A 9,925-nucleotide genomic window follows, 5' to 3' on the forward strand; every position below is an offset into this window, starting at 1 on the left:
TTTGACTGAGGAGGAAGGTGCCCACTCACATTGGGTGCCAATGTGACCCCGCTGTGAACCTGGTGAAAGCTTCAGCTGCGGCAGCAGAAGCCCTGGGCTGCAAGCAGCAGCGGGGCCTCAAAATGGGAAAAACAAACACAAAAACCTCTAACTTAGCTAGCAACTGAACCCCTACCGTAACAAAGTCCTTGCTTTTCAATATTGTTGCCAAACAATATACATTCAAGTCCTGCATCCAATTCAGTTACAAAGATTTTGGAGGAGAATTCACCCTGAAATGAAGCCCTGTGGAACACCACTGGTGACAGGTCACTAGTCTGATGTATTTAATTCACTTTGTGCCTGATGCATGGGCCAGTGTCTCACCCGTTGCACGATGTGTTTATCCAGCTCTGCGCTGGACATTTTTTCAAGAAGGATGCTGTGAAAGACTGTGTTGGAAGTTTTACTGAAATCTAAAAAGATAGTTAACATCAACTATTTTCCCTTGGTTTGACGCTGCCCGCCGCAGCCCGTCACGCCTGGGCTAGCTCTGCTCACTGGCCAGGAGTGGGGAATGGTCTGGGAGCTGTTTTCCCCAGGCCGAACCTTCAGAGCCTTTCTACCACGCAAGGCTCTGCGGATCTCGGCGTCGTGGGCTTCAGCAAAGAGGTGGAGGAGACCCAGAGTCCAAGCAGCTTTCCAGGAAAACGATTTATTGAGGAAAAGGAGCGGTGACAGGACGAGGGCTGGAAAGGCACACGTGAACCCAGAGGACTCTGAGCCCCGAGCACTTCTGTGCAACACAGTTTAAAGGAAGGAGGGTACAAACTCAGGAACCAATGAAAACACAGCTTGGGAGGAGTCAAAGGAGGGGTTTACAACATCTGGGACCAATGGGAGGAATACATGGGAGGGACGGCAGCTGTAACACCAATGGGGCTTCGAGTAAGGGATGAATGGCAGGGAACATGCTGGAACAGAGGGCTGGGTTTACATTGACCGACAGGGGCTAGGGGCAGGCTAAAAGTGATGGGCAAGGAAGGTTCAGGAAAAAGGGGAGGGGTTTACAAAACTGACAAGTGGGTAAAACCATTACAAAACCATAGGGGGACAACAGGAACAAACCATTAAATTTAACAATAAAATAAACTGGCTGCAACATTGGTTAACTAGGTGGTTTACCTTGCCATAAAAAGAAATTAAATTTTAAAAACAAGACTTTCCCCTCATGAAGCTACATTGTCTGTGACCTATGACTGCACTGTCCTTCAATTGCTTTTCAATACCACCAGAATAATCTCCATAATTTTACCAGGCACTGAAAGTGAGACTGAGAGGCTCAGAGTTTCCAGGGTCATCTCTATTACGCTAGATGTCTAAAACAACAATGGAAAAAGAGAAGATACATTCTCTCTGTTGGGAGAGGGGAGAAACAATATCTCCTTCAATTTTTCTTTACTCTTCCCCACAGTTCCTTTCATTCTTGTGACAGGATATGAAATCCTACAAGACAGTGTACCTATTTCAAATACAGGAAGTGAAGGAAATGAGAGATGAGGATACAGGAAGGATTAACAGTTTCTGGTTTTAAAACCTAAAAATGTGATCAAATGACTTTAAGTTCATCTGCTAATATATGATTCATAGTTCCTTCTTTCTATTTAGAATGATGACACCAACATCTACTAAATTTCTGAAGAGAATCTTACACATTTACACTCTAATGTTTATGGGTCAATAAAAATGGAAGGGATTTTCATAAATATTACTTTATTTGATTGAGTTACTTCAGCAGTACCTTACAAATTTACAATTTATCAGGCCAAGCTATAAAATATGATAGAATGAGTAACACATAGCATGCCTTCACTTGCCAGTTCCAAGTTTCATTGAGCTTCTTCTGCTGTTTTTCAGATTTTCCTATCAATAAAATAGAAAATGGAGAATTACTGATCAAGTATATTTATAATATTTGAAGCATAACTTTAGATTTTTTTAAATTAAGTTTAAAAATTCTTCATATAAGATACCAGATCATCTTTAGCCTGACCTAAAATGCTGTGAGTGCCAGGACTGTTTTCCACTTCTTCAACTTATTAATTTTTACGTATGAAGTCATTTACTTTGTACATTCTGCAAGTTTGAGAACAGCAAATAATTTCCATAAGTCTAATATTCAAGTAATGAAATGCAACCTGGCCAACCACATGCTAACTTGGATTTGTACCTTTTTTTGCTTCCTAAACATAGTCGTCACAGAAATCTGCCATTTACACATTATATTACTGTAGGCTTCAAAGTAGTTATAAGCAAAAAAATAACCCTATAAAAATGTCCACTTAGTTATTATAGGAGACCTCGCCACTGCTTTCTGTTCTTTCTACTTTATCATGTATCATAACCAAAGTATGTATTAAATTGCTTTCCCAATTGCATACTTTGGAGAAGGTGATGGAGGAGAGAGGGTGTGAAGGAAGAACTTGTGTCTAAGGGGTTATTTTATGCTTGGATGATGGATAAGGACAGCATTGAAGGGGAGTATGCTGGTTACTACTGAGGGCCTTAATTTAGTGTAAATTGTGAAGTGTTTAGTATAAATTGATAGTTTTCATGCAGAGCAATGAGCTATAAAATTACCAAAGTTATGGCACATTCAGCTTTTCTTACTGCTGGTCTGCTTAATATGTAAGAAAGTGTCTTTCTTTTTTCCAGGTTTATTCAAACTCAGATTTATACAACCTAAAAAATCTGTCACATCTGGACCTTCACTCTTCCAAGGTGAAATTGTTTCCTACTGTATATTTATCAACGCACTGTCTTAACAGACATATAATTTAGTCTCATTTTAAATATCCTGAAGGAAGTTACTCCATGGCCTAATAGATCTCACTTTCAAGTGGCTTTTACATGAAATTCAGCTTGAGTTTTCCCTTTCTTAATCTTACCTCATTACTCAAAAATGATGCACCACAAACTAATGTAAATATTTCTTCTCTTACCTACTAGGAAACACCTGCAGGAGCTGTGGATTGTCATCATCGTTTTCTATTAGCTATTACTCACACACACTAAAGAGGGAGCCTTGAAGTCTGACATTTTACCATAGAAGATACTAGACCTACTAGCCAAGATTCCTTTCCAAGTAACACGTAACTACCCTCATCCATACTGGTAATTGTGGGTGCGGAGGAGCCCGCCGAGCCCAAGACCCTGGCTCTCCCCTGGAGACAAGATACTTCTCTGTAAGACAGAGAAAATGTATCCCTCCCAGGGATCTTTGAGTTAGTTATGTTAAACTGTTGTGCTTCATTGGTGTTCCCCCCTGCCGTCCCACCTCGATACAGGTATCTCGGGCTCCCCCCGCCCCTCTCCTCCCCTATAAATATCCCAGGTTTTTCCCTATTTGGGAGATTAGCTGTTGCTGGCTCCCTTCGCCAAGGCTCTGTCTGAATAAAGGATTGTGCATGGCGCAGCGCTAGACCAGCTTTCTTGTCCCTTCTTCCCGTGTCGCCTGCCCGCCGCCGCTGAGCCGAGCTGGAATCACTCACCTGCCCGAAGCTGCTCACACGTGCTTCGGCCCAGCCCTTTTCAGGGCTGCTTCTCTAGAGAAGTCGCGGCACTCCGGCCTTTCCATCGCCGCGGCAGTAATAAGTACTCCAAGTGTATATATCCAGTTTTCATCTCTTTCTATACTTACAGTTCTGCAGAATTCATTCCTTCCATTTTTCTTTCGCACTTTTTAATTTTTGTTGCTGTTTTGGGGGCTTTGTTCTGTTTTGTTTTTTACATTATGCACAGGGAAGCACAAGTTAGAAACCCAAATGCTGTAGTTATTGCTTCAAATATATTATAAACAAAAAGATAAGTGACATATGATAGAAGTTACAGAATAGAAGACAATTTACTCTAAAATTGAAATACAAACTGACAAATTAATCCCAGCTTCATTTCTTAACATATTAACCTCTCCTCAGTTACATGAATAAGGTGGAAATGAGTCAGCCGGGCAAGAGATCAGGAAAGAATTTCCATGTGCTTAGTAATGTCTGTAGAACTGGTGACCACAGTCAGTAATATTGATCTTGGTTTTATAGTGTGGAACAGGCAGTAAGATCAGCAGGTTAATAAGGGACTGACTTTGGAGGCAAGGATGGTATTATTGACTTAAAGATCTTTTCTTATACATTGAAGAAAAGTTTACAGTTAGGAGTATCAGAGAAGAATTCATAGTAATCAGATAAAAGATTATGAGATCCAGTGGAAAGGTTTTTGGCTAAAACCAAAGTCTGTGCAGGACATATGCCAATTCAGAAAGAGGACATCACCACTAAGGACAACAAAGCACTCTTAACAAAGTGAGCCAGGCTCCATGAAGGCAATTTTCTTAAATGTTGTTTGACAATACATTTGACAAATAGAGAAATAGGTTCCTCTTTTCTACTAAACAGAGTGACTACCTGGTTTTTAAGTGTCACAGATCTACTGTTAATCTTGTTTCCGGATAAGCCTCTGTAGACTCATACCTAGTTCCACAACATACCTGTTTTCCAATATTACTAATATATCTCTTCAAAAAAACTTCTTCCCCTTCCTATGACTATTTTCTGATTGATTTCTCCTGTCTTAAAAAAAGTCTTTTTCTGAGCTAAATCTCTTCCAATGCACATATCTAATCGTTCTGCAGAATTAGGTTTCCAATGGATACTACTAAGTCTTTCCAATCTAAAATAACTTGTGATTGTCATTAAGATGTTTACTATCTCTTTGAGATCATAAAACAAAATGTTTGGGTTAACTAAATGTTACATCATTTCAATAGGCTTCTATTAAGTTGTGGCTATTTGTTAGTGTTGTTGTTTTTCACAGCTTTTATTATGTCTATAGTATATTCCAGCTTCAATTTGATTCACAACAGATATAGGTACCAATCTATTATTCTATTATGTGTGTGCATGGGTGTGTACTGTTCATAATTTTGGTGGGGTTTAAATGTTTTCCTTGTCTTTTTTTTTTGTTTTTGTTAACATATCACTGGGTTTTGTTTTGTTTTATTTGTTCAAAAATCTTTAGTTCCCTTTTGTTCATAGTAAACAGTTACAAGAGAGTAAAGGAGAATCGCATACTAAAAGAAATATTTTCTCTACTCAGTAGAAAGCATATGGTGACCAATATATTTGTAGATTCATCTGTAGGAAGAAAATCTGCACCAGAGCAAAAGGACTTGTCTTTTAATTTATCATAAAACAGCACAGGTATCTTTAAAATTGAAGGAAGATACGTGGTGTGAAGTTTTGAGATTTTTTTCCTAAATTTTAGGAGAAACTGGATTTTTTTCTGACTGTCGTTGAGTTTAACTTGCATGTACTTCATACCAAAACTAATAGTGACGCTCAGCACTATTTACCTGATAGAAATGAACTAAAAGGAAACTAAGATGTTCTCTGTACTTTTGCTCTGGAAAAAGATGCAAAGTTCAAGAGTAAAGCTGACTGAATTCTTACAAAACTATTCCTCCACTTCTGCAGGAGAAATCACTCCTGCTAACAGCTGGGCTAAATACTAGAACTTAGAGACAACTGCTTGATAGGATTTTTTAATTCACACTTATTTGCAGTTACACTTCAAATCACAGGTTCTGATGGGTGAAAGGAAATGAAAGAGAAAGAAAGTAACTATAACATGTCCAAATTCTCCTCTGTTACTTGGTCAGGGGTGCAAAGATCAAATGTAAGGTTATTTCAAGAGACCCATTAAATCTACACAGAGACACAATACACCTGATATTTTTGTGTATTAGCTCCTTTCCAACCATGTACCTTTTTTTTTTTTGTAGGCTTCTATAATTCCCCTTCTATTTTCTATACAAAATAATAATAATAGTAATAATTCAAGGGGAGAAAATCAAAAATCAGTAATGAGCTGAGTCATATTGTCCCTATGGCCTCTATTGTTCAAACACACATCCTCTTAATGGTCAGGCACTGCTATTCAGAACACACAGTCTTTCACAGTAAAGTACATGCAACTTCTTCAGTGAGACAATATAATATTTCTGTCCTAGTACATATTGTATTGTGTTCTCTGTCTGTGACTGACCTCCATTTATAGCTACCTGTCAAAGAAAAATAACACTTATGAAATTAAAAGAAACATATTTTATGCTCAGAGCACACTGTAGGTCTATCTAAAGCCTTTTCTGGTTTTGGTACCTTCACAGGCAGCTTCACTGCTCCCACAATTTATCTCCAGTCAAAACTCCAAAACCCAGTAAGGTATTTTTTTTCCCAGAATTTTGATGACTGATTTAGTCTAAGAGATACAAAGAGAAATGTAAAGCTTCTGTAAATGAAATCTAAAGTAATTTTTCTTCATTGTGTAAGAACTGGATTTCCAAGACTTTGTGAGATTGTTGTTAAATAGGGTAACATCTAAAATACAGAAAAAAGAAAAATCACCAAACGAAATTTATGTGACATATACTACAGGTAAAGCATGATTATTTACACAGAATTTAGCTTTTATGGACATAAAAAACAGTGACAATAAGGGATTTTTACCATCAGACTGCCAATTAAACTGTGAAATTACACTTTTTCAGTGGGATAGTAAAAATTACACAGCTAGCAAATAGGACCCGTTGCGATCACCTATAAGGTCACTTAATAATAGGACACTTAAGAAAGTAGCTTGTTAAGAGCTGGACTGCAACATCCTTCAATAAGTCCTTATCAACTATTTTAAAACTCTAGTTCAGAGTTTATGGATATGGCATCATTACTGTTTATCTTTCAATAATTACTTTCAATAATTTCAATAATTATTTTCAATAATTTCAACATTACTTATTATCCTTCAATATCAGAGTTCAGAGGTTATAGGCCTTCAGAAATAGTCATAACCTTTTTATTCTAACCTAGAAGTCTACAGCTATAGTAAACAGCTGATCAAAATCAGAAGCTAAAGAAAAGTCTGTGCATTATCATAATGCCATGATGGTAATAGCAGCATAGAAAAAGGCTTTTGCTAAGATAGTAATAAAAATCTCTTAAAGTGATCACCCACAAAGAGTTCAGTGAGGCATTGCAATACATAATGTTTTGGAAAACAATCATTAATAACAAGCAAATCACTCAGGAAAAATAGAAATAATTTCCACCAAATGTTATTATTGACTATGAACACTAGATAAAACCACACTGTTTATTCTAAAATTCAGAGAGACAAGAAAAAACATGAAATCATGGGGCAAATTCTGAAGTAGAATTTAGATATGTAATATTTATTTTGTGGGTAGATATACTTCTCTTTTGTGTCCAAAAGTACATCTTCAGTTGTATGTATTTTGATATAAGCGCAATGTAAATTTCATATCTTACTCATATTGTCATTCTTCCAGTTGATATGCAGCCAGATTATTTTAAAACTAACTTTTTCTACATCTCCACTTATTACTTATATTTCCCTTCACCTATTAGTTCACTAAACACTAAGACATTTTTAAAACCAGTCTCCATTTTTTCCCATAGCCATACCTTTCTTTCATTCTCTACTTGAATATTTTGCATTGTGAAATCTAGGTTTTGCTCCTTGCTTTTTGCATAAGCTAAACCCATGGACCCTTCAACCCCAAAACAACCATCCTCAATCTGTTTTTATTTATGTGGCCCTCTTTTTCAAAAAGAACTCTGCCATTTCCATCTTCCTTGTATCTTGCAACTATGTCCCATATGCTGTACCTAATTATGATTTCCTCACCTACTGCTTAGTTATTTTCCTTTGTCCTTGTTGTCCTGTTAAAATTTATGCAGTCATATCTACACTTTTTGGTTTGCTATCACAATACATAGAACAATGGACAAAGCAGCTCCTGTAATGTGATCTCTCCCTATCAAGTAGAAAAGAACAGTCTCACTGTTACCTTGTGGTTTCCTTTTCTGCTGTTTCACTCATTTATGCCACTGGTCTTGAACTTTCCATAGTAAGCCTTAGGCTTCTTAATTGTAAAATGGACAATAAGGCTTTTCCAAGTTATTTCTTCACAAAATAGGCAATTTACTTTAAACAGACTTTCAATAACTAGCTAGCAAATAATCTCTAACATGTAGACACCTAAATTACATTTAGTAAATTATCTCTAATTGAATATAGTGAAGAGTCTTCAAAAAACCCTTCGAATTGTAGTACAATAAAAAGGTTTGGTTTGGATGTGACCTTTAAACATCATTTAGTCCAACACAACTCTAATGAGCTTCCACTAATTCAGGTTTCACTAGTAGAATTTCTTCCATGAAAATTTAGAATTTTCTGACAGTATATTGCATTTAATATTTTTATCTCCCGATTTTCAACTGAATGAGGAAGATTTGTCTTCGTTGCGTCTAACCTAATTTTGGGGCTTAGGAGCTCAGCAGTGAAAAGCTAGAAAAAATAGTGAGTCACCATGTTGTATAGTGTAATTTTGGGGTTGCAAAGAGCTAATTTAATTTTGATTCTGTCTCAACACTGATTGTTAGAGGCCTGTGTGGGAGGGTTTGCACATGTGCCACTGCAGGAGGCAGTAGGAGATGGAGGAAACCCTCGTCTCTGGGGAGACTTTGTCTGGCAGGCAGTTCATGTCTCACCTGGGCCAGACAGGTGGCAGGAGATACTGTACCCTCCAGAGGGGCTCTCCAGTCAGATGGAAAAAGGTCTGCACCCATGGGCTGCAGTGGAATGTTGGACTGGGCCAGCGGTCTCCTGTCTGCAGGCAGACCTTGGGAGGAGCCAGGGGACATAAAAGTAACTGCGTCACTAGCTCTGGGGCTTTCTGTTATGTCTCCAGCCAGCTGTCTGCTTCTTGCCCTGGCCCTAGCCTGTCTGTCCTTTTTGCCCCAGCTCCAGCCTCCTTTATGGCCTTTTTGCCCCCTGGGCCCTCACTCTCCCTGACGTCGTCGCCCCACTCCCGCCGGGCACTTGGCCGGGCACCGGCTGCCTTTGTGCGCAGCCCGTGTCCTGCCCTGCCCTTCGCTCGTCCCAGCCGCCGCCTGGCCTGCCTCCCCGCCTCCCTGACCGACGCCCTGCCCGCTTCATTCCTGCATTCCCGCCTGCCTCCAGCCCGGCTTGGCCGAGCCAGCCCACCTCCACTACGACACCGCAGGGCTGTGCAGCGTTCTGGGCCTGCCGCCCAAGCGCCGCTGCCAGCCCCGCGGCCGCGGGAGCGCTGCCTGTGGAGCCCCTCCGAGAGCTGCGCGGGCTGCCCAGCAGACAGCGACACTCACTCTGACACTCGGACCTCGACCGCATTCCCGGACTGCTGCTGGTGATGCCGGCTTCTTCCCGCTGCCCGCCCTCCACTCCCCGCATTCTTCTTCATTCTCCTTCCTCCTTTTTCTGTCTTTTCTAGTCCTCTTTTGTAGGGCAACTCTCTCTTTTTTTTGTTACCAATAACCGGTTCTCAGATACAATACTATCTCGTTTGACTTAATTTCGTCACAGACCGTCTGTTTTCAAAGAACTCCTTGCAGTTCCCCATAGTGGAACTTGACAGAGGGTCAAGCAATAAAGTAAAAAACAACAATTTCCAAGATGATGTTCTAGGATGCATTCTTGCATTCCCCAAAATGTTGCAAAACTGAAACTATTGACATGCTTACTGATTTTTTGCATTGTAAAGTATCATGCTAGTTAGCCCACATTCCAGTTAAAGTCTTACAGTTTATAAATTTAGAAAACAAGAAAAGACATTTCTTTAAAAACCTCAATTTCTTTCACTGATTATATTAATTTAGACAAAGGTATTTTGCACATAAGCACTAAAAGCTTCAAAACTACACACACAGATTATCAGTCAGAGTAATAGATACCTGTTAGTTTGCTTCACACACTCAGTTTTTACATATTGATTAAATATTAACTTCAGATGAAGTTTTTCTTTGTATAAGAGAATTCATTGTATGCTGGAACA

Source organism: Pseudopodoces humilis, chromosome 4 (assembly GCF_049639895.1).
Source record: "Pseudopodoces humilis isolate 2021_Gansu_Grassland_sample_001 chromosome 4, ASM4963989v1, whole genome shotgun sequence".
NCBI lineage: Eukaryota > Metazoa > Chordata > Aves > Passeriformes > Paridae > Pseudopodoces > Pseudopodoces humilis.